Raw genomic sequence first — 25,368 nt, 5'->3', positions numbered from 1 at the left:
TTGGCACTGTCGTCCTATACCTCCAGGGTCCGGGTTCGATTTCCGGCCAGGTTCGATTCCTGCCTCTGTGTGCGGATAGAGTTTACATGTTCTCTCCGTGCTTGGTGGGTTTCCTCCGGCGACTCCGGTTTTCTCCCACAGTCTGAAGACACGCATATTAGGCTAACTGGCGTTCCGAAGTTGCCTGTAGTGTGTGAATGAGTGTGACGTTTTGCAGTGTTTAAATGTTGCTCTTGGTTTCTTTAAATAAGAAAACTAATGCTATAAGGAATGGCCTGCAATGAATTACTCATTAAACATTTCTAAAGGTTTTAAAACAGTTAACAAAACAGGGAAAAATGTAATATTGAGTCGAGTATATTAAATCATGATACTTATAGAATCGTAAATTTAACCGAATCAGCACGTAGGTATTGTGATATTGTATTGGGCTGTGACTGGTGATTCACATCTATAGTTCATACATCCATGGTTTTAGGATAATTCTGTATTCGTCTTGAAGACCCCGTTCGGTACCAAATGACCAAATTCAGTGTATACCTTCAAACTAACATGCGATAAAAGGTTTTCACAAGATGGGTCACTTCCTTCAGTGATACTCACTTGCCTTGCCTCAGTGACACTTTGGGAAACCAGAATCCTACCTGGTAACTGAAGGATTACTTTAAAACAAGCGTAGTATACAGAACACATGATCCACTTCGGCAAATCTAAATTCAGCAAGTTTTACTCGGAGCAGGAAAAGCCATAAACAGGAGACTCGTCCGGCAAATAAAATGACAAACAACTTTACCTTAGATGTCGTATACTATACTTGTCAGCCTTTCAAACATTAGCAAAGCAAACACAGTGGTGAAGGTAAATTCTGTTTATTCCAGAAAAAGATAAATATTTTTATAAGCTTTAAAACACACAGTAAGAGATATTTGGTTCCATCTCCTTTCCTGATGCACACACACAAACACACAAGTTTGAGGTGGAGGGCTGAGGCAAGCCAGTGTGGCTGTGCAGGGCTCAGGTGTACTCCACCACGTGTCTGTTAGTTCATGTTTCTTGCTACTTGGCTGCAAGGTGGCGGCGTCTCCAGAGAGGCACAGGCAATCAGGTACCGTGGTTTAACTGAAAACTGCTTCCCTTGTGGTGTCAAACTGTTCTCATTGGATGTAACAAGATATTTCTGGGTTAGCGCTCTCTCCTGCATGGGAAGAGTGAGCTTAGTTGTGGCCAAGCTGCAGGAGCGTAACACACACAAGCCACCACTCGAGACCGAAACATCTGTTTACAGAGACTGCAAAGGTTGCAAAGCCTCTCTTTCCCTGACTTCCTGAGCAGCTACTCAGCACAGTTTGGGTTACTGAGCTTTCGTCAGTGACATGTACACAAACATGCAGACAATATGCAGATGCGCTTTGGTCCAGCATTGAAATATTCGGTTGCAGCATGTGTTCTGTCACACACACCCTGTATAAGCTGAATAATTTATTAGGTCATGTTGTTGTTTTAAATCCTGAGTGTGGCAGCCAGCACTAAAAAAAAAAAAAAAAAAAACATCCGCTTAGTGTGTCCCTCCATACAGCACACCCACGCATGCATACACACACACACACACACCCACCCAATGCCCTCCACGCGGCATAAGGCAGCCATGCGTTGGAAACTGCCAAGGGACTCTGACTCTGATCGGTTCCCACAGGAAATGAACGATAAACATGCGTTTAACTGTTTATCGCACTAGCATGCATGGTCACCCAGAAATAACTGTTAAGGCACCTCCCAAGAGTTGCTACTCTCACGCCTTCAAACCAACACAGACAGACTGTACATGAATTATAAATTACCACCCTTATATCAAGCTATAAAGTGTCTAAGAACAGTTAAAGTACTACAAGCCTGACAGCTAAAAATTTAACTGCATGCTAATCTACAAGGGGTGTTAAATTATGAGGACTTGTCATTAAATTTCTTGTGAATGAAGGTGTAAAACTGATTGACATTTACAGAAGACTTCAGCGAGAGCACAGTATGATGAGATTCTCAGCTGCAGTAAAACATTTGAATGGTGCACACTTTAAAAAAAAAAAAAAAAAAAAAGGCTGTGTATGTCCACGAATGACGATCCTGTCCCTGATGGCTCGGTGCACACTGCAGTCGTTCCCGTGAATATTTAGCAAGTATACTGCCTGATTCTTGAAAATCAACGGATAACTTGTTGCCATCTTGCAGGAAGAGATGCATCTGTCTCTGGGAACTGTACACACAATCACGCAACATCACCAACATCACCACATGCACAGTACAAGAACTCGACAGGGAGTTATTCCCACATTCCCTGTACACTCCCGACCTCGCTCCAAGCCATTTCCAAATGTTTGGGTCATTAAAAGAGTTCCTGGGAGGCCGGTGTTTCAGACTTGAAGCAGGCAGTCTGTTTATGCCTTCAGCATGCCAAGAAAACGTCCTCCAGTAATGGTATCTGAACGCTATTGTAATGCTGGAATGAGTGTATTAGAGGAGCAGGGGGTTATATAGAGATATAAAAGCAGTTTGTCCTCTCATAGCTGTATTCTTTAAGTCTGCAGAATCAAAATCCTGGTTTGTCTTGAACACCCTTCGTATTTTACAAGGCTTGTTGTTTTAATAATTTCAGCTACTGTACTCCAATTTTTTTTTTGTAAGTTATCAGCCGTAAGCAGTGTTAGGTGTAGAGTACTTGGATTACTTTTTGATGTAATGAGTAATCTACAGTAATGCGTTAGGTCCGCAATTTAAATACTCAGTTATTTTTTTTAAAAAGACAATTCGTTATTTAGACAATTTATGTAATCCGTGAGCCAGACAGCAGTCATTCCTAATCTATTAGTGTGTGTGTGTGTGTGTGTGTGTGTGTGTGTGTGTGTGTGTGTGTGTGAGAAAGGTGTCCTACAAGCCCCGCCCCCAATAACCCGCCCCCTCTGTTATTTCTGCTGTTATACCCCTACCTTACCTATGCAGTTTGACTATGCAAGGACCGACACGCGGAAAGATGGAAACCTAATCACAGTAGTTAACAGATTATGGGCCAAACTTCGCTAAGTGATGATGGTAGAATAATTATAAAGGTCTTGAATACAACAACATGCATGAGGAATCACAAAGGAGTTTTTATTTTCTGCAATGGAAAAGTACTCTAACTCGTTACTTTTATCAGAAAGTAACACTGTAATGTAACTGATTACTTTTTAAAGACAGTAATTTTGTAATGTAATTAGTTACTTTAAAAAGCAACGTCCCCCAACACTAGCCAAAATATAATGATTCATACAGACTTTGTCCCGATGTCATCAATAGACAAATCACACCAAATTGTCTAAAGCTCATATAAATAAATAAACAACCGCATCCAAAGCAGTGTAATGTGTCTGTAATATACCGCAAGAGCAAAATACACAGCTTAAGCATGCAAAACAGACTAAAACACTAGCCTTGTATTTTGCATGTTGCTAAACTTGTTGTCCTGTTAATCCAATCCTCCACTCTCGGAATATCAGCAATTTTACTAGAAGGGGAGTTTGCTTCAAATCACATACTACTTTTGCACATATACATATATATATAAATTTTTTAATTAAACACCATTTCAACTGATGTAAGACGCAATATTTGTCTTGCAACATTCTATAGAGCTCTATATAAGACGTGAGACACAAATCAACAAAGTTGTTTTAATTCAAGTTTCACATTAGATATGCCTTATGGCTCAATCTACCCCATTAAATAAACAAACAGTGTGATGAGTTTAAAAATCTGGATATTTGATCAACTACAGCCATGAGTGTCTTTGGGACGCCAAAAAAGTGTTGTATTAAAACTGTGGGAGTTGTGATGAGGAAAAAAGTAGCTCCAAAAAATTTGTGGAGGATAAAAAACAAAAATCCACAGGGGCCAGAATAAACCAGAAAGAGAGAGAGAGAGAGAGAGAGAGAGAGAGAGGGAGTATAGAGGGAGATGGAAAATTATTAGGGGTGTGTTCTAAACACTGAATGTTCTCAAAGCTGAAGTGTCCAAGGACAAAAGGAGGAGAAAAAAAAAAGACAAAAAAATGTCTCCTGGAATGCTAAAAATCAACAATGTAAGTCACTGCTATAGCAATTTGTTTAAGTGTTACTGGCGAGTGTTTGTGCCAAGCAGGCTGCTGGCTGCACCGCTGATGTTTGAGGAAGCAGTGCCAGCTAGCGCAGCTGTGGGCCCCACCACCACCCCCTCCCCCCCTACACACACACACAACTGAGTAAGTGAGCATGAGATGCTGAACAAGTGGGGATACAGTGTGAGCAGAGTGATGGAGAACGTAGTCCAACACTAGACTGAGAGGAAAACGCAAAACTAATTGGCAGTGCACGATCTCAGATGAACTTCAGGATGTGGGTGTAGAGGTCACTGATTAGCTGCGTCCTCGTGAGCCTCCGATCGTGGGGCTTTTATCATTCTGATCACATCCTCCATCCTGCTGCCGGAGTGCTGACAGGCTGGCTGATCAATACTGCACTCGCCCTGCGTGCCACTCTCCACCCTGCCGCTCTCCCTGCACAACATCCTGAGCTACTGATGCAGGCGTGTGGCAAAAATCACACTACACTGGGACGCTGTGAATATTTAATCAGAAACCCAGTTGTGTGTGAGTTTTTGTTTTCTAATGTCCCACTTCGCTTACGCTTGAATCCTTTCATCCTTCTCTACAAGACGGTTCATTTTAATGCAACGTCCTAAACAGGATGCACTTTAAAATAATGACCAGCCATGTTTGCCTTCAAATAGTTCAAGTTAGAACTTAAATCAGCTGCTTACAGGAAAATATGCTTCTTCTAACGTGTTTAACATCCATCTGGTTCAAGTCAAACCAGGACTTTTAAAAATTGAAAAAAGGCGGAAAAATCGATTGACATCAAGCACAGTATGGTGATGAGACTCTTAGCTGCAGGTAAAAACATCTGAATGGTGCAATCGTTTTAAAGAAGGCCGTATGTCCGTAAATGACAATCCAGGCCAAGGTGGCTCAGAGCACACTGAAGTCGCTCAAAAAATGAAGGATAACTTGGCACCAACTTGCCAAGTATCTGTCTGTAGGAACTGTACACACAATCATTCACACACACCACTTGGATTGTTTTGCTCTAACAGCACACTCGAGCATTATATCGTTTTACTATTGGTACACATCTACCAGGTTTCTTCATTGTTTCGCACATGCTTAGGTCTTCTGAGACAACAAGCAGAGCTACTAACACTATCAAATCATCACCTCCACCCAACCTGTTGAGCACATACCGACAAAATAAGACAATCTCAGCTAAAAGAGGGAAAAACCCAACGAAAACAAAGAAGCAATTTAATACAGGCCTTCTCAGCCTTGACACTTTCCCTGGTCTAAACAGAGCTTTTGTTGACTATCTCTTCCTGCAAGCCAGTGCTATCAAGAGCAGCCCTCAAACTGCAGTGCTATCAGCTGGGCTGAGCGTCAAGAGACGCAGAGGATGAAGCAATATTCCTCTACTGCGATGTGCCGAGATGCTTGTCGATGACAGCGCCTTTTTTGCGCTTGCTCTCCCTGGGGAACAAAAAAAGCAGAGTGTTTCAGCATAATGAAGGATGGGACTGAAAGAGAATTCATCACTCTGCCTGTAAGGAGGCATCCAGGTGTGGTGTTGAGGCATTAGGACATGTACAGGACACATGTGTACACATGCACCATGTGTTACATCAAACCCCAACCGTCAGGATTTATACGTCAACTCAGTCCTAGAAACTCAGTCCTTTTTACTTTTAGCATATTCTATACATTTTATATATAGTCACTATAAATGATGCAAAACAAAGGCTTAAACCAATCACTGCTAGTTATTAAGTAATACAGATTATGTACAGACTCAAGGGCAAGTGTGTGAGAAGGGCGCCTCCTCCAGCCTGGGCTGAGCTCTGCTTTTGTTTTGATACTCAGGAAGGTAGTGATCTAAGCATCTCTAGGGATCAATTCAAAAGGCAAGCCACAAAAACAGCCAATTAGTAACCGCACTCTGCCGTCCGCTTTTCTCTCTTTCTTTTTCTCTCCCGTACCCTGTCATCGCTTTTTCTCCCTCTCCCGCATTCCTAAGACCTCTGTGTTTCCCCTGCACACAGGCCACTTCTGTCCTAAACGAGCACGAGCCAAGGAAATAGAAAAGTATTGCTTAAAGCAAATGAACCTTTCCTTGGCTTCCACCCCTCCTTCTCAGAGAACACGTAAAGGCTCAGCCATGTTCCTGTCGCAGTGCTCAGAAATCTGGAACCTTGGTGCAATTCATTATCCCTGTCAAGTTAATGTTGCGTGTTGAGCCATATGGCAAGGCTAATACATGCAATAAAAGAAATTCCTTCAACTTGTTATAATCAGCACTTTGAGCTGTCCAAAAACTGACAAACAGCCTTATTGTGTTTTGCTGCTTTTGCTGTTAATATCCATGACAAAAACAGGAAAGCAGGCAGGAAGCAGGGTGGGGGTGGTGGTGGGGGGGTTAGGTTTTGAGAGAGGGAGAGAGAACGAAAAAGAGAAACCAGTGCAGACAGACACAAGGAGAAAACAAGACAGAGCTATATATATAAAAGATTAAAATGACAGCTATGCAGAGAATTTAATTTACAGCTGTAAAAAGTCTCTGTCCACAAGAACCTTCAGCCATCAATGCAGTGTGATTCATTCACACACTCACACGCACACACAACATTATGATGCCAAGAAAAGCATCACACCCACTCGCTCACTGTCTCTCGGGCTTTTAAAAACGATCCTTTGTTTTCTTGTCGCTGTTTGCGTACAGCTCTGCTTTTTCAGAAGCTTTTTGATGTTGAGACGGGTTCTGTTTGATGGTAAATAAAGTCAGCCGGGCTACACTGTGGGACGGGTCGGGAGTGTGCTGCCAAATAATGCAGCCGTTGGTCTCCTCCTTCAGCAGGCTTACAGTGGCCCGTGCCTGTAGAGAGGGGGCTGGCCCACACTGAGCCAAGAACTAATGTGTAGGGTTATACTACACTCCCCTCTCTCTCACACTCACACACACACACACACACACACACACACACACACACACACACACACACACACAGTGAGCTCAGCATCAATTTCGGCTAATTACAGCCCTGTCAGCAGCGGCATTATTCAAACAGCTAGCGCAAATGTTAATGAGTTCTTATTTGCATATTTATTTTTTCCTTTGTTGAAATGTCATTGATTATTACGTTGTACGATGATGAATGTCTCTGCTGATGCACTCTGATATGTAATTAGTCATTAGCTGAAATGAATAGATCAATTTAAAAAAAAAGAGAGAGACAGAGAGAAGGAAAGAGAGAGCAAGGGATTAGGGAGAAACAAGACAAAGGGGTAAAAGAATCAAACGACGAAAGGGAGTCGGTAGGAAACAACAAGACAATTCATGAGTCATGCTCGTCAGAAATCAGAGAGATGATCATGGCCTTTTCCCTCTTGCAAATCACGCACTACAGCCTAATGTTCTAAATAATACTTAAATCATATTCCGGCTCTCAAAAATGACTAGGTTCATTTAAGTGGTTTTGACCTTGCAAGAGGTTCAATCAGTTAGAATCTTAACATAGCTAATGTTCACGATAAACAAAACCGCATGACTGTTATCATGAAAACTCGACCCCACTCTTGTCTAGCTGTAGCAAATTGGCTAGGTTGCTAGCAGCCAGCTAGCCGTCTTAACGCTTGGGTGTCAGGAGGACGCTGGGATGAATGTAATTTACATATCATAAATATTCAACGATCCCGCAGGAAAGCATTGAGATGTTGCTAGGACACTTAACAGTTGCTAAACGTGACTTGTCTTTTCAGTAAGCATCGTTGTTACCTACCCTACTTAGAGTTTGTTTTTCTTTTTACCACTACACAACTTCAGGTGTAGTCTAATAGAAGTTATATAGGAAATGCATGTGATATAAATAACATTGTGTGATAAACCAAGATAAATCTTCTTTCTGTGTCTCTGGAAGCCATGTTGGTTATGTTAGTATATCTATGCCATGTAAGCCATGACCAAGCCATCAGATGACAAGGAAGGTTGTCCAAACTTTCAGTCATTTAACCAGTTTTTATTTGCATCTTTATAGCAGGAACTAGAGTTGTGTGATTGGTGATTGATAGTTCTGTTTTTAATTCAGAAGCAATTCACTCCTTTTAAATTATTTAGGTGAAATTTTAAACATTAAATACTTAAAAAAATTAAGAACTCCTCAAAATTATTTCATGGTTTTTCCAGAAAACAGAAATCATTTTCATTTTGCGCAAATAAATGAGTTTCGCTTTTTCTTCCACTTTTGACTTTATGTGCAGTGAATGCAATATCACCTCCTACTGACCTGGAGAGTCAGTATTTACAGCTCTATTATGAACGAAGTAGGCAAACCAATATGATGTAAATGGCTTTTAAAAATGCATCCATGTTGAATTATATTATAGGCTTAGGGCACAAGGCAGGGTACACCCTGGACAGGGTGCCAATCCATCGCAGGGCACACACATACACACACACACACACACACACACACACACACACACACACACACACACACACACTCATTCACACACTACAGGCAATTTGGGAACAGAAATCAGCATGTCTTTGGGCTGTGGGAGGAAACCGAAGTACCCGAAGGAAACCCATCAAGCACTGGGAGAACATGCAAACTCCATGCCCACAGATACGATAATAAAGCTTGGCCGACGAATTATACTGCCTAGCTAAAAAAAGGAGAAAAAAAAAGGTAAAAAAGGTTGTTGTTTTTTAAAGGGTGAAACTGCATCAAACTAAGAAAACAACTAAGAAAATCTGAGATTACTGGAACTAGTTTAAAAACTTTTAACATCTGGAAGAATAGTGCTAAACCGTCAACTATATGAATAAAATGTGATTGGAAAAAAATTATCATGATTGGAGATCACTTAGATGCTTGGTCAAGTTGTATGGTAAAAAACCTACAGTAAAAATCAAATACATCCTTAATAGTGAAAATAAAAGCATTTCCAAATGCACACAATGTAATAAGAGCTCACAGGATTGGGACTAAACCACTGCGTAGCCATAAGAATTCCATTTGTTAGTGCAAATAATTAGAAAAAAAGTCTTATATTTGAGACTCACATCATGTAAGAGTGGTTCTGGAAGCAAGAGGAATCACTTTCACACATAAACTGGCCACCAGACTGTGGTGACTGAATGAAATCTTATAGTCTGAGACTTTTTTTTTTTTTTTTTTTTTTTTAAACGAGGCAGTGTATATAGACAGTACAAAACCAAAATCTTCTGAGTAAAAAGGATGCAAAACCTGACCTTATACTGGTTAAAAATATCTCACCCCCCATCTGTGTACATGTTGATGCATAAGTTATTTAAAGGTAGGCAAAAGTGATTCTGCATTTTGACAGAGGATTGAATGAGAATAAGACCTTATACCCTGTTTACTGACTCACACTGATGAATTGCTCACAATATCAACAGAGAGATAAACTATCAAGATAAATATCTGAGTGGCTTTAAGGTTAACCTCTGGGGGATGATTGGCAACCCATTGCAAATTAATGAACCTGTGAACCTATTTAAGCCAAAGGAAAATCTCTCTCTTTAAATACACAACCACAGGACATTTAACGTTGGATCATCATTGGGTTTAGTAAACAAAAAAAAATAAAAAAAAATAAATAAAAAAAACCGGATTGATATTTTCGCATGGCCTTTGCTGTTGTGTCTGAGCATAACCGTCTGCTTTAGGTAGTGTCCACTATTCAGTGATATGTGAGAGAAAGAGAGAAAGAGAAATGCATTACGGCAGACCAGATGGGAACATTCCACATGACCAAACCAATCAATCACCTTGGTGGGACGCAGGTGCGACACAGCCGTGCAGCAACACACCATTTCACAGTCTATCGGCCACAAACACATGGTCACCAATCAATGGCACCCTGAGGGCTCACGAGAGAGGGAGCGGCTTGCCCCTAGCCTACCGGTTCATGCCTGATGACTTCATAATCACACATCCATCCATCCCACTCTACCTCATTCTCTAGCCATCCTCTCTTCCTCACGTTTTCCACAGAGCAGGGTGATGAGCTATCTAATAACCTTCTCCACACTACACGACGGACAGTGTGATGGTGCCTCGCCGGTGTTCTTCGTGAGCTCAACAAAGTGGCCGACGTCACAATGACAACCCCCGAGACAGGAATAAAAATAACAAGCAATGGAAAAACGAGGGCAGAGATGTTCTTTCACGTCCTGGGGTGGAATCTGAATTGTTCGAGTGACATCAAAGGGCGGCCTGGAGGGTTGGTATGGGATGCCAGGAAACAATGAGATTTCCGAGGAGCCCGAATTGAAGGACAGAGTAGGAAGAATGGAAGAGGAAAATTCTAAGTCCTGATTTAGCAACACGGCATTCCAGGCATATCCCCTATATACACACACACTGCAAAAAAGGATCGCTCTGTCCAAGCTGACAATGGAAAGCACAAATATTCAGGAAACTGACAGACAGTCCAAAGAAAATCTATTTTTAAGCAGTTTTTGATGTTTAAAATAGGAATTTTGTTTTAAATAAATAGCATTAAAAAAAATACATATGCAGTTCTTCACATCATTGCCAATGAACTAAACAGGACAGGAAACTGAACAGTGCACTTTATAATACCAGTGCAATACGCCTTAGGTGCAGGGACATGCTTAATTAATTAAGATGCTAGTTCGGAGTTCATCTAATTGAAAAGAATCCGGTAGCCTATAAAAATGTTGGCTTCCTGTGGGTAAAAGTGGGTGTGCCACTTTATTATGTAAGGGTAATTTAGATACAGTAAGGGTATATTACACAGCTAATCTCTTGGGATTTTTCACTAGCACACATGTCTACAGTTTATATAGGCAAATAATCAAAAAAATCAATTACCAAATTTGTTGCCAACAAATTTTGGTATCAATTAATTTGCGACATTATCATGCATGGTATCATGCTGGTACTACTTATTATGATGTAACAAAGTGAAGGCAATGACTTTATGACCAAAAAACTTTAAAGTGTGAGAGCACTTCAATCTTAACTTAGCCAGCAAAGATGCAACATTTGCTAAGATGACTGTGTCATAGCAACAGAGCACTTCTGAACTGGAAGCTTATCTGGAGGATAAAGTCTCATAAAGGTCTCAGTAAATTAGCTTGTTAGCTAATGGTGAATGTCAAAACCATGTCACTTGCCAACATGAGATGTAGCATTTTGTATTTAAAAAAAAAAAAACCAAACATTTCATGATCAGTGAATCAGTGTTATTGGAGTGACAGTAGGGTTGCGGCAGCGATATAAATTTCCTGTTGGTCGATTACGCCTTAAGATAAATCTTGTAATCAGTGGTTTTCTCGCTGCTAAGCATCATAGTTTTTGCTGTTCGCGTAATTTCTTTATATGGTGTTTCAAAACAAATGGAAAATTCGATTGATAAAATCTCTGTCTATAAAAACCTCACTTTTAAATTCACAAGGGGAAAATAATCGTGCCAAAATAATCTCATGCTATATGTGTTTTCTAATTCTGGTAACATTATCTTTTGTATTCAACATACATAATTTTATTCTATCAAAATCTAATAATTGGTTAATAACGAGATAATAACAATCATGTCAAATCATTTGTTTGATTCTAATAACCCTTTTAAATACTTGCCATTGATACCATAATTCCTAAAATTGCATAATAAACACCGTTCTTGTTTAAAAGTCCCATTTTTTTTACTTTTCTGTAAAACAGATAATCTAGATAAAAATAAAAGTTAAAAAAGAATTAAGAAAAAAACTTTCATTTATAAACAATACATTTTTGACAGAAAAACAACCAATATGTAATTATAAGACCCTTCTTTTGATATACAGCTATAGCAACTGAACATTAAAAATTTTTTCTGTAAAACACAGAATACCAAAAAGAATTATCTGGTTGACATTGCAAATGTGCTCTAACTTTACAATCTTAGACTTTGCATCGTTGTCATGGTAACGTGCAGATGGAAAATGTGCTGGTGCCAAATACACAAGTTAAGAGTCATTGAGTAATTGTGCGATTCAGAATCAATTAAAATAGTCGTTAGTTGAATATATGCTGAAGGGATGAGATTGAGCAGTATAAAACCCACTTTAACTCCCTGTAGGGAGGAGAGAAAGCAAAAACCTGTTGAGAGTGAGTGCATACTTTTTTTTTGTACAGAAGTGGGGTGGCCCTCAAGAAATCTCTAATTACAGTTCTCATCATGGGTCCAACCACAATGAGTTTTGCAGTCGCTCCTGCCCCTGTTAATGTCAAATGTCCTGCACGCTCTCTCTTCAGATAACGCAGCGTCTGAGCCTCGTCACTGTGCTGCTTGTATTTAAAGGCAAGTGCAAGAAAAAATATGTGAACCATGTTTCATTAAACTCATTAAGATTGATAGATTAAAGAACTGGAGCGTACTTAAGGAATGTGCAAGGTAGCAAAGTCTTTGGGTTACATCACACACAAACACAGGGCTGTAGGAAGTGTGTGCGTGTGTGTGTGTGTGTGTGTGTGTGTGTGTAGTACTGGATCATGCTACATGTAACTGGAATGAGCACATCTGAAAGAACCTAACATGATTACACAGCCTCGTTTAGTGGATTCAGCTTCTCTGTCAGGGGGATCTATTTATAGGTAGACTGCTCCTGGCTAACCACCTGAGACCTCTAGCCAGGTGTGTATGTGCGCGCGCGTGTGTGTAAATGCAGCACCTGTAGGGCACAGTAGGACCTCTGCTGCACACAGGTGGCAGACAGAAGCCCCACAGTCTGACCCATGAGCCCCCTCTGATTTCAGCAGGTCTCAGAGTAATTACGCTTCACACAGCCCATTACCCATTAGCTTTCACAGAAGCATGTCTTCCTACATTATTACACACAACATGCCGTTCAAAGACAGTCTTGTTTTATCCGTGTGGAATTTAAGACTCGTTCAGATGTAAAGCTTCTGTCAAACCCATTCTGTACCATAAACATTCTAGATACATTACTGACTGCAAAAACAAGAATAACACTCCACTTTAAAGTTGAGATTAAAACAAAGAAACAAAAAAAAAAGTTCTACTGGGTTTTTTTTTCCCCCATTTTTTGTCTCTTTCAGTTTTAGTCTGGCAGGACTGTACTGTGGAAGTAGGTGCACCAAACAGAATTAGCAATATGCTTACATCAGCTACCCCATCCAGCCAGACAAATATGCACACATTCAGCCTCGCTGTGCCCAAGCGACTGGAGTTGTAAATCTATCTAGACGTTTTAATGTTTTATGCAATCAATTTTAGCACTAGTTTTAGACACATGGCCACGGCAATTAATTCAAAATTTTCTGCATTTTTTGTAAAAGGTACAATAATGTTGGCAGAATAGAAATTTGGCAAAAATAAAAACAGGACATTTTTAGCCAGTGTGTATAATGTCTGTTATAAGAGTAGTCAGGGCACTGTTGGGCTTCGGTGTGTAGAGTATTATGAGCTGGTGAGCAAGGGCATGGGAAGGTGGGATCTTGGGGAGGCTGCAAACAATTCACAACCGCCCACAATAACACTCCGCACGTTTACATGACATTGTCAAATACATGTCTAAATACAGTAGTTGTACTGAAATTGTACTAAAATTAAACTTTTTAAAGTCTAATTAGCACAAACAGATAAAAACGGTTGGGAGTCGAGCTACTCCTGCACATATACCTCAATCGGACATAGAAATCAGAAAATTCCGCCCAAGGCTTTAACCCAGAAGTCAAACAAAATGCCTAACAGAAGAAGCAGTCGCTAACATTATAGTGATAGTGTCTATCTCAACTGTACAAAAAGTAAAGCGACATGCTACCATTTTTTACAATAACCAACTTGTTTATCTATTGTTTCGTCTGTGACTGGGAAAAAAGTAACTAACAAGCTGAACAGGACATATCGCACATCACATTTTTTTATGTATATAAATCTATATAAATCTGCCACAATAAAAGATTTTAACCTAACTGGCTAGATAAAATAGGTAAATGTAACTTGACTTATACAGTTTGTATAAATAACGTATGTATGAAAACCTGCAAATCTGAACATGTCTCTTTTCATATTAGCCATTACCCACTATGGTGAAACGTGACATCACAAAAATACAATGCTGAACACAGACGACCACAAAACGGGTGGAAATTCCAGTTTTGGCCTCGGGTAAAGGGTTAAACTAGTTGCAGGTGGCAAAGCAGCAATCACGTGCACAGAAACCACAATCTTAACTTATTTTTAGCACTTGTTCCACCTCTGCAAACCTCATGAAAAATATACCCTGTTTCTGACACACCAAGCTCTGATCAAGGGGAAATTTTTATAGCATGTAATAATAATTACTTTGTGACTAAACATATAATAATACTTGCTAATGACTTTTAGTAAGATTTAAAACCATGTCAACGAGACACAAATAAAGACATGTTACTATAACAGTAAAGTTTGAGTAGTATCAATTTCTCGGTCTCTAAGGAAAGTCTACTATGTGGTTCCTGATTGGACCGGGAGCTCTACCACACTATGAAGGGGGTGAATGAACACAACAGAGATGGATAGCAGAGTGGGAGTGTGTGTGTAAGATGGATTCCAGCAGGTATGAGGGACTGTGGAAATGTAGTTCTAGTCGTCTGGTAGAGTCATTCACATCAGTGGCAGAGAATTAGCCCGGGCCCAGACGGCATTCGTTCCACTGGCAAAATTCCTTCCTAATGAATCATTGGCCTTTAACTTCAACTGTGTTTCATCTAACAATCGCTAACATTTTTATTGGCAAGAGCTGTTGCCTGGAGCTATGGGATAACAAAAAAGAGGGAGCTGCATGAGTGGGCATGGGCAGGGGAGGTGAAATTAGAGGAGAGAGGGTTAAATAAGTAGGAAACGCATGTTAAGGCAGATTTTTTTTTAAGTTGTTACTTCTAAGCATGTGCTGAAAGCCAGATTTGTTCTATATACACTTTAAACATCTTTCTGAGGAACCTTCCTGATCAATCATTCAGCATTTTAAGACATGCTTGTTTTGTTCATTGCTCATAGGACTGAAATTAGGCCATACTTGTTGCATGATGAGTAAAATGATCAAACGGCATAACGATGGAAAAAAAAAACTTTGATGAAAGACTACTTTTTCTAAGAGCTGCACTAAAAACACTGTCATATCAGTAATGTAAAGTTGCCCATAAATACCGTTGCTGTAGGTCATGGCATCTACAAGTGGTAACTACTAAAGGAACTCCAAGCACCATCGTAAATAGCATTTAAGAATTTACAATGCAACTTAATCAGAGTTAATATGTTAAAACTGACTGAAATGTTGGCACAATTAGACTACAGCTCAAGATCTAAGTCATCTAAGCTGTGAATAAAATTCAGTTCTGTCCTTTTTTTCCTTATGCACTATACTGACAATTTCCACATCCAGATGTGCTTTCCATTCATGATTCAGTCCACATTTCCTCTTAAAATAATCTTCACTTTTCTGGAAAGGCTTTCCACTAGATTTTTCAGTGCGGATGTGTGAATTTTCCCAAATAATAAAAACATTAGTGAGGTCAGGCATGGGTGCTGTTAGTGTCCCAGTTCAGTCAAAATGCGTTCAACGGAGTTAAGGCCAAGGCTTTGAGCAGGACACAAAAGTTTTAGTGTGTGCCTTAGCGAACCATGACCTTCATGTAGCTCACTCAGCAAACAGAGGCATCAGGATACTCGGTCATACATATATATATATATATATATATATTTATATATATGTAATTGTGTAATTAAGCCTTTGTGGCAACAGAACTCATATATGGATGGCTGTGTGAATTGTCAGGTGTCCATAAAAACCTGGACCTTATGGTGCCAAATTCTATCCTTATTCTGCTAGATGATCTGCTCAGTGTTCACATGTACAAGAAAAAAAAGCTTAGATCACCTTTGTGTGTTCTCTTTGGCTCAGCAAACCTATTTGCTGTGATTGACTAATCATAAAGTCAGTTAAATATTTCTTAAAAACACAATATGCAAAAAGTCCTTTTTTAGTGATTTTTACACATTCAGATAGATCTCTGGTTTGCACTTTAAGAGAAAAGAAGATCCAGTAGAGAGCCATTCAAAACAACTGGATCCATTCCCATAGGTAAAAGGTCAGGGATCGCAGGTCTTCCATACATTTGTATTGACGAGCTAACCTCATACAGTATAGTATACAATAAAAACTGTTGATTTAAGATATGAAAGTAGGGCTGAGTCAAGTGGACAAAAAGTCTAATTATGCAACAGATTTTATCATTTAATGATTTTCTTTTGTTTTTGTAATTGATGCCAACACACTGAGTCAGGAAACACATAAGATAACAAGATAAGATAATTCTGGTGAAAGGCAGAGCAGACCTGCAGAACGAGCCAGACCAGGTCCCAGCTGAAGCCTTCAGCTGGCCTGCTGCCCCCTCCAGACTAGTGCCAGGCCCTAGGGACACTGGGGCAGAGATGGAGATCTGGATGGAAAGTTGGGGGTGGGGAGAATGATGCAGGGACAGAACAAGAGGGTAAAAGGAGATCGGCGCTCTTTCAGCTTGTCTTGGGCTCTTCACGCTCAGCTGAGCACAGTAACAGATAACCGCACCCTGCAGCTCTGCATAATGACGGGCTGTATGCTCCACGCTTCCCAACCTGCGCGAACACCACCAGCCGCAGCAGCAGGCCCCGGGCCTCTCCTCCCTTACACTTTCTCTAATCTCCTCATCAGATGCCTATGTCAACGCTCATGTCATGTGTCATATCGGTTTTTCATGCAAAAACTATGATGAAGTAACATAACAGTCATTGCTGTACCTTTCAACATTACGTTCAAATATTAATTGTTGTTAAAATAGATTCAAATATGACAGAGCAGATAATACTACCACAGACGGAGCAAACAATATGCCTTATACGTTCACTATACTTCACTACACTGATTCTGCATAAACCAAAGAAGGTGAAAACTGATTCCTTCTTTAACAAAAAAACATATAGGAGGAGTCCACGGTATCATAAACTTGTCCACCGCAGCTTGCTGTTAATATTTAACAGGTGATTTCTGTTATCATGTCATATTTGAGGGTCTGAAGAAAGATGAGAGTGAGAGTGGCAGACAGAGAGAAGACAGAATGGAAGCAAAGGGAAAGGGGGGGGGGGGAGGGAGTCTTGGCTGCACCTGTGGCCTCTCTACTGCTGTTGCACTGAGGGAGTGAGCACCTGAGCAGCACCTGGTCACAATCAGAGCGCCAGCTAGTGCAGAGTCCTTCAGAGAGACAGAGAGAGAGAGAGAGAGACATACACACACGTCTGTTGCTGCTGCGCACACCAGGGAGCCAGGGAACAAAGTGGGATTTAATACTCCATACTGAGACTTACTGAACAATTAAAATATAAAAAAAAGAGAAAGGAAAAGAAAGATAGACGCAGAGTGAGAGAGAGAGAGGAAAAAGAGATGGAGTTACCCCCCCACCCCCAGTTAGTACAAAAGGATGGGGATATCTTTCTTGGAAGGAAGGTATTGCTGGAGGGGAAAAAATTAAAAGGAGCTACAAAAGGCTGCCGTTCTTTGCGTTGTCACTAAACGACTGCATAATTTCATTTCCTGGAAAGCCATTAGCTTTCATCAAAAGCGGAGAAGAAACAGATGAGAACAATCCTTCTGTACAAGCAATTCATTTAAACAGCAGAGGAGAACCACGCTAACACTAAATCCACCACATGCAGGAAATGTAAATGCAAATTATTTCCCTTATAATAGTGAGCGTGCCTGATGAAATTGAATGACCTTAAGTCAACAGGATCGCAAACACTCAGACGGGTATGCACACACACCAAAAGCTTTCAGAATCCAACATATAAAAATTGTATTTTAACTTAATGCATGTATTTTTGGGAGGTGAAATTATTATTTCTTATGGGAAAATTTAATTTGGTTTACGAGTGCTTTGGAATACGAGCCCACTTCTGAAACGAGTTATGCTCGTAATCCAAGGTTCCACTGTACTTTGTAACAGGCAGTGTGGCAGGAGATTATATAAAGAAATAAAGATTAATTTTACTCTTATTATTGTGTTCCATTATTCTGCCCATCAAAAGTCCAAGTTTGACATGAACATTGTATTTATTACATGTTGCATTTCAACATCTTAAACAATGCAGGAGGGTCAGAAGTTTGGAGTGTGCTTAAAACCTTTTCACATCATGCACTGAAATTGAGAAAATTGAACTTGCTAATTGTTACAAAAACAATAAAATAAACAAATACATTAACCCCACACCCACACAATGCAAAAATAATCTATGGTATTTTTTTCAGCCAATACATGGCATCTGGTGTTGGGGCAAATGGGGCAAATTTGCCTTTCACTAGTTCTGTTGAGTAAACCTGAAGACTTCATGTAAAATGTGAGCCCTATAAAGAAAAACTGACTAATATACAGTCTAATCAGAAAAACAGAAAGCAAAAAAGAGGAAAACACAACAGAAAAGCCAACTTTATTGTTTTTGCAGTACACTGAAGATATTTTGGTTTGTGACCATGTTCAATGCGATGCAATATTTACATCTAGATGTGTTAATTTAAAAAATTGCACCTTTTTGTACACACCCATGTTTAAACCTATAAATAGGCCAATCACCTGACCTCAACCCACCTGAACATGCACATCTCACCTGCCAAACAAGACTGATAAACTAGAACTGAAAGAGTCTGCAGAATGTACCAGTTTGATGATGTCAGTGGGTCACTGGGTTGATGCAGTTATTGCAAGCAAGAGAGATGCAACCCAACCCTTAGTGTTATTTATTTTCTTTTCCAACACATGTTCTTATATTTCAAGTTGTTTATCTGAATTTTAGAAAATGAAAGCTGACATTTACAGCTTGTCACTTTACATTTATTTCTTATATAATTTTTCTTTTTTTATATACTTTTTAAGCCAAATGTATTTATCAACCAAAAACAAAATAATTGACCTTGACTGTACTTCCCAGGATTATAAATTGTTAAATAATCCAGTGAGAATTGTATGCTTAAATACAGTCCATCAACCAAAACAGGTTTGGTTTCTGAACAAGCTTGGGCCAACAGCTTATTATAACTTTAGGCCACACCTGCTTTTGAGGTTCTACATCATTAATGAGAAGGTTGTTAGTTCAGGTCCCAGAGCTGCCAGGTCCCTGCTGTGTAAGTACAGCCCCTAAATACTGAATCTTTGTTCCAGGATATCATAAAGTTGGCATACGCAACAAGGGTATTATTTAATCTGATTATTGGCTTGGCACTTTAAACAATAGACATCAGACACAGCAGATTTACATCAGATTTAAGACCTTAAAAGTTCCTTTAAGAATCCTTAAGGTAAAGTGGCAATGAAACATTCAAGAAACAACAATCCTCTTCCATGTGAGATTGCATGGATGTATCATAAATCAGTTGTGAAAGAGTAAAGTCAGTTTTACGTGTGCTAATGTGAATAATTTTAGTTAGACAAGCGACGGAACCTAAGGATCACAGCAGAGGTCTTGGTTACAGATCTACAGTCTCACGGTACAATCATCGAGTACAAATCTTCCAAGTATCCGCTGGGAACTATCAGGGATAGGAGAGAATATATAAATGTATATAGTATAAATGTATCGTGACCATACCTTTGAATTTTATTTAAATCTAGCAAAGCTTTTCTTAATTCAGCTACAACCTCAGGGGAGCCGCTCCCTTGACTACAGTTGCTAGGACTACGCATTTGCAATGCTGGCGGGACTTAAAAGCACATCCAAACAACACTTCCAGCAAGGGAAATAACACTTGACAGTAATAATGCTGCATTGTTGAGAGTCTCAAGGCCCGTCTGCAATTAACAATCGGCAGGGTTAGAGGTGGCAGACCAGCCACTAGAGCCCTACATGCGAAGAGATAAAGGGATGGAAAGCACAAGATGCGGAGGGAAGAGATGATGTCTCTTTTATTCCCCAAGGTGCAGAACAAACGCTCCCATGCTACAGTATGTTGCACTCTTAACTAATAGATTTCGGCTGCTTAATGCTCTGCTTTAGCATTGGGGGGTTTGAGGATGGAATCCCAAGACATTAATAAACAACAGGATGGCTGGTCTTCTGAGATCAGTGCTGATTAACCGAGCTAAAGAAAGGTCCAAACGGAAGCACATGCTGTTGGAAATACCTACAGCCTCGTTGAGTCAATCTAACAGACAGCAAGGTAGAGTAATCTGAGTGTGTATGCACGCATGTGAGTGTGTGATGACACCCCTAATAATAAGATTATATTAATACAACAGGCTGAATGGCAGGCCGCAGGAACGTGAGCATTTCCGCAGGCAAGTCAGCAGAGTTAAAAATACAGAGCAAGGCACATGGACACACACGCAGACCAAAGAAAGTACAAATCCATGTCAGCAAAAGTAAACACACCCACACAGACTTTTTAGACGGCTAAATTATGTTGACTAAACTAAACAAGCGAAACTCTTTCATGACAGACTCGCTCAGCTGAAGACAAACAGAACAGCAAAAAGAAAGTCTTTTTTTAGTTTTTAGTTACAAGGAAGTTCAGAAATGTCCTTGTAATGTACTTTCTTCCTTTTTCTGACTTTCTTTTTGTCACAACTTATTTTTTTTTTCTTTGATGGTGTGGCATCAATGTGACATAAATCCAGGATTGCGAAATGAAGCTGTAACTCCAGAGGAGTGAGAGGGAAAGAGCATGAGTGTCTCATCTTCACCTCTCAGGCCCCTTAACAGTAACCAGTAACACGCACGCACACACACATACATGCATACACACATACTGTACACACATGCATACATGCATACATGCTTACACACACAGACACACACACAGACACACACACAGACACACACACAGACACACACACAGACACACACACAGACACACACACAGACACACACACACACAAGGATGCTTTATAGCATGGGTGATAAATCAGCTTGAGTGAAGATAAAAGAGAGAGATGCACACTAAACACAAACAGCCAAAGCTGGGAAACTCTGTTAGTGAAAGTCTGGCAAAGTCGAATAAATATGAACTGCTCCAAAAGTCCAGCACAAATGCAAATTCTTAAAGAACTCTCAGCCAAGCACAGACCCCTTAACCCAAATAGAGAATATGCTCCATTCAACGTAAAATGATTCAATCAAAATGAATATGCTGCAATTATTTGGCTATTTAAAGTCTTTATATTTACATTTAATTTTTTTCTTCACAGCAAAACCACTAGTTCCTCTTCGACCACAGAGCGCACATGACCTTCTTTTGTCTAAAGCAGGCCCACTAAGAACATTATCCCCCCTCCCCAAACAAAGGCTTTCCGCTGTGTGCTCAGGCACAGGATGGATCCCCCCACTGCTCTACAGTTAGAAGATGACAAAATAAAGTTTGATTTATTGTTTATTCAATCGGAAATCTTGGTACTGCACCAAATCGTTGCCTTCCCGATTCTAATGCGCCGGAAGCATTAAGGCCAACTGTTAGTCTAAAACGACAACAAAAGACGAAACTAATTTGTCTTTTGCGATTCTAATCTGTTTGACGAGTAAATACTGGCCACGCTGAAGCGGCAGGATTTTCAACGTGCATGCAGATTTTTCTTTAATCTAAATCTGGATTAAGCCTTATTAAAATTAGCTTGAAACGTCTACTCAAACACTGTCACCATTATGCAACACCTTTTTACTCATACAGGACAAAGAACCGCACAGGTACACAAGCACCAACCACACAAACAGCCCTGTAACTGTTAAACTCTGACACATGGGCAGGAAAAAAAAACATGCCTTATGGCATCACTGAAATCCTAAAGAAAGTTAAAATGTAATGAAAGCAGATTTTAAGTCCAGTGCTCCAGATAGCCTTGGAAAGTAAACTGCACAGATTGAGGGGAAATGAAGCTGTCATGTGGTCACCATGTGCAGAGGCGTAGCTGAGGGATGCTGGGTAAAAGAGCAGACTGGGAGAAGAAGGGAAGAAGTGACAGTAAGTGAAGCACAGCCTTGTCTAAATTATTTCTAATATAAATATGACATAGAATTGACTGGGAACTATGAATTCTAGAAATATTATCACCACTTACGACTGATATAATGCAAATACAGCAGACACTAATTAGCTCTTTTTTTTTAGGCCATACAATGTAATATAATCCTGGAAATGACACAATACACTCTCATGAAGTATTGCGAGTGCTGTGAGAACTTTGGTCTCATGAACAACAACCCTCAACATCATGATCCCGTTTAATCAACACTAAATCAAATGTTTAAAAAAACACAACTAGAAACATATCCCCCCCCCCCTGTGTATAGCATTTGTGACGATCAAGCGTTTGCTTAAATAAGGGTTTATTTGAAGAGTGTCAGATTTACACATTTAAATTCAACAGCTTTGGTTGTCACAAGTAATCTCCTCTCGGTTTCTAAATATATTATATCGGAAAAAGAACACGACACGAGCCGTCTCTTTTTCTGTGATACTCAGGCTCTGGCAAAACCATTAAAATACACTTGAACTAAGAATGACCTTTTAAATGAATCTCTATTATTCAGGACACGCAGCGTATTGTGGCGGTAACTCTAATTAAAGTGTTATGTCAAATAAACAGTCATTACCCGCCATCTGCCTCGCACTAAAAACTGTACCAACTTCATTATCATACACAATAGGTGACCCTGACTAACCCCGACGTGCTTTCACTATGTCATACTTCATGTGGATAAAAAAATTTAAACACGCAGAGCGTGTTAAAAAAATACCTTAACACGCACATAAATCAAAACACATTAGCGCATTGCATACAAAAGAAACACAGTATACACATAATGCAGCTTAAAGAAGTGTGACCTTCAGATTTTAATATAAAACTAAAATCTAATAAAAAGTCGTTCATTTTCAATTCAGCAATTTCTCTCATTTATTCCAAATTAATGATTTGATGAATGTATTCCAAATAAATACATAAATTCTGTTCATTGTTCTTGTGTATATGTGCACAATTTTAGGCATGAAAATCTAGAAGCGAATCAAACAAGAAACTTATTTTGTGGAAAAATCTCTCATTAATTGTCTTTAACGTGCAAAATGAGCTTAATTTTTTAAGGAGACCTATTACGCAAAAATACATTTTAAATTATTTTTAGACAGGTCCCGGCGACATCAGTATACGTGTACAAACAAACAAACAAACATTCCCTTCATTTTGTCCTCTTTCCATTTTTGTATTGGCCTGGGGATTAAACAATCCAATTAGATTTTCCCCTAATATGACCTCATACTGGATCTCACTCCTAGCTTATCTTATCTAATTGGGTGTGGTTGTCATTAACTCCTTTACATAGACACTGAAACCGTGCATTTGCAGCGTTTGCAAGCAAAATACAGAGAGTTATGAAGTAAAGGCATTATATGAGCAGTATTTGAGCTGGAGCGTTAACAGACACTTTGAGGAGCTCTGAGACCTGCGTGAATTTGTTAAAGGAACAGTAAATCTTCTTTGTCTTTCGGCTGTTCCCTTTCAGGGGTCACCACAGCGAATCATCTGCCTGCATCTCATTCTCTGCATCCTCTTCTCTCACACTAACTAACTATATGTCCTCTCTCATTACAGCCATAAATCTTCTCTTTGGTCTTCCTGTAGACCTTCTGCCTGGCAGTTCCAACCTCAGCATCCTTCTACCAATATATTCGCAATCTCTCCTCTAAAGATTTCCAAAACACCTCAATCTGGCCTTTCTAAGAAGGAACAGTACAGTAAATCATGGGACCTTTAATAGACACGGACCATCACTGCACAGAAGGTAAACAAGGCAGTGCCTTCCTAAGACGCCTTTTTTTCTTTTTCTTTTTTTTTTTTTAAAGAACATGAAGACCAAAGGGATTTGGCTTTAGCTAATCCACTTATACCACTGTGGCTCTGTCTTTAAACTGTTCCAGTACAAAAGCAATAAATGAATAAATATAAATAAACCAAAGGAAATGGGTCACTCACTTCCTGCACTCACAAGAGAACCAGCGTGTCCCCGGAAATGCCACTAGCTTGATGTTGATTCTTAATTGTATTACGCCTCGCATTCTGGGTCGGGCTCTTTCATTAGTGCATAATAAGGTCTGCGCGTGGTTTTAATGAGGTTGCTTCGAAATGCATAACTCCCATGTAAATCCCAGATATCGCTGCTTAAATTCAATCTGATAAGACCCAGGCTCATCGTCCAATCCTGACCGGATAAATGCGTGCAATTTAGCCCGGCTATCAGATTGTCTAATTCCCTGACACATCGTTTATTCCTGAACATTTCCATATTTTGCTACTTACAGGAATAATTAGACTTATAGCCACAAGACTGAGGAAGCAAACTTCCCCTCCCCTCTCCTCTACACACACAGACACACACACAGACACAATTGGCAGAAAGATAACATTTAGTTTCCGTCATCTCTCCATCACTAGCGCTCATGCATAAACTTGCCACCTTACATGGCAACCGGTCTCCAGGGTGAAGCGACAAAGCGTCGCAATCGGCCGCCCATAAAGCTGTCATGTGCCAGCGCATCACACCAGAGCAGAAAAGAAAAAGCTTCACTATACAACTCTCATCCATCATTCATGCTTAAATAAACTTAGCATACTAAAAATGATTAAAAATCTATATATAAAATACACATAACAGACATTTCTCATGAAACCTAAATCAGAAGCTCCAAAAAAATTATTACTATGGAATAAGTGCTAAAGCAGCCTTTAAACTACAGAAACATCAATAAGAGACAAGAATTTAGCCCAAGGCACATCATGACATATCTGCAAAAAGCATGATTTAAAAAAAACAGAGACATAAATTAGTCAACTGATGACCTGGACATGTGAACACAAGATAATTGCATTAATGTGCATTTTTATGAATACGTGGCTGAACAAGTGCAGCAGAGTCAAAAGAAAAAAGAAAGAGAGAAAGTCAAAGTCAAAACCCAACCTTCTCTATCGATTTGGACGGAAAAAAACATCTGAAATATATTTGGTGTGAAAAGAGGAACTCGGCTTGGTTCATCTCGCTTTCACACACCTCTGTGGAGCGAACAGAGAGACCTCAGAAATCTTATGACCTGACTGGTCTGAGTGAGAAATGATCTCTGGCACATCTGCTTGTTTCACCACCGCCGCCCCCTCCCCACTCTCTGTGCTAGAGGAACTAGCTGCTGGCTTTTTTGATGATAGGTAGAAGAAAGTCTT

General features: G+C 39.8%; 1 protein-coding gene across 6 annotated transcripts in view; it reads right to left on the bottom strand.

Moving 5' to 3' along the window:
* The window catches only part of tcf12 (transcription factor 12), a 91,648-nt gene that overhangs the window by 36,668 nt on the left and 29,612 nt on the right, over positions 1-25,368 (bottom strand). The gene's annotated exons all lie outside the window — the stretch shown is intronic.

Source organism: Clarias gariepinus, chromosome 3 (genome assembly GCF_024256425.1).
Source record: "Clarias gariepinus isolate MV-2021 ecotype Netherlands chromosome 3, CGAR_prim_01v2, whole genome shotgun sequence".
NCBI classification, from domain to species: Eukaryota; Metazoa; Chordata; class Actinopteri; order Siluriformes; family Clariidae; genus Clarias; species Clarias gariepinus.
Note: the sequence above shows the minus strand (reverse complement) of the source record. Positions and strands in the feature narration are given on the sequence as shown.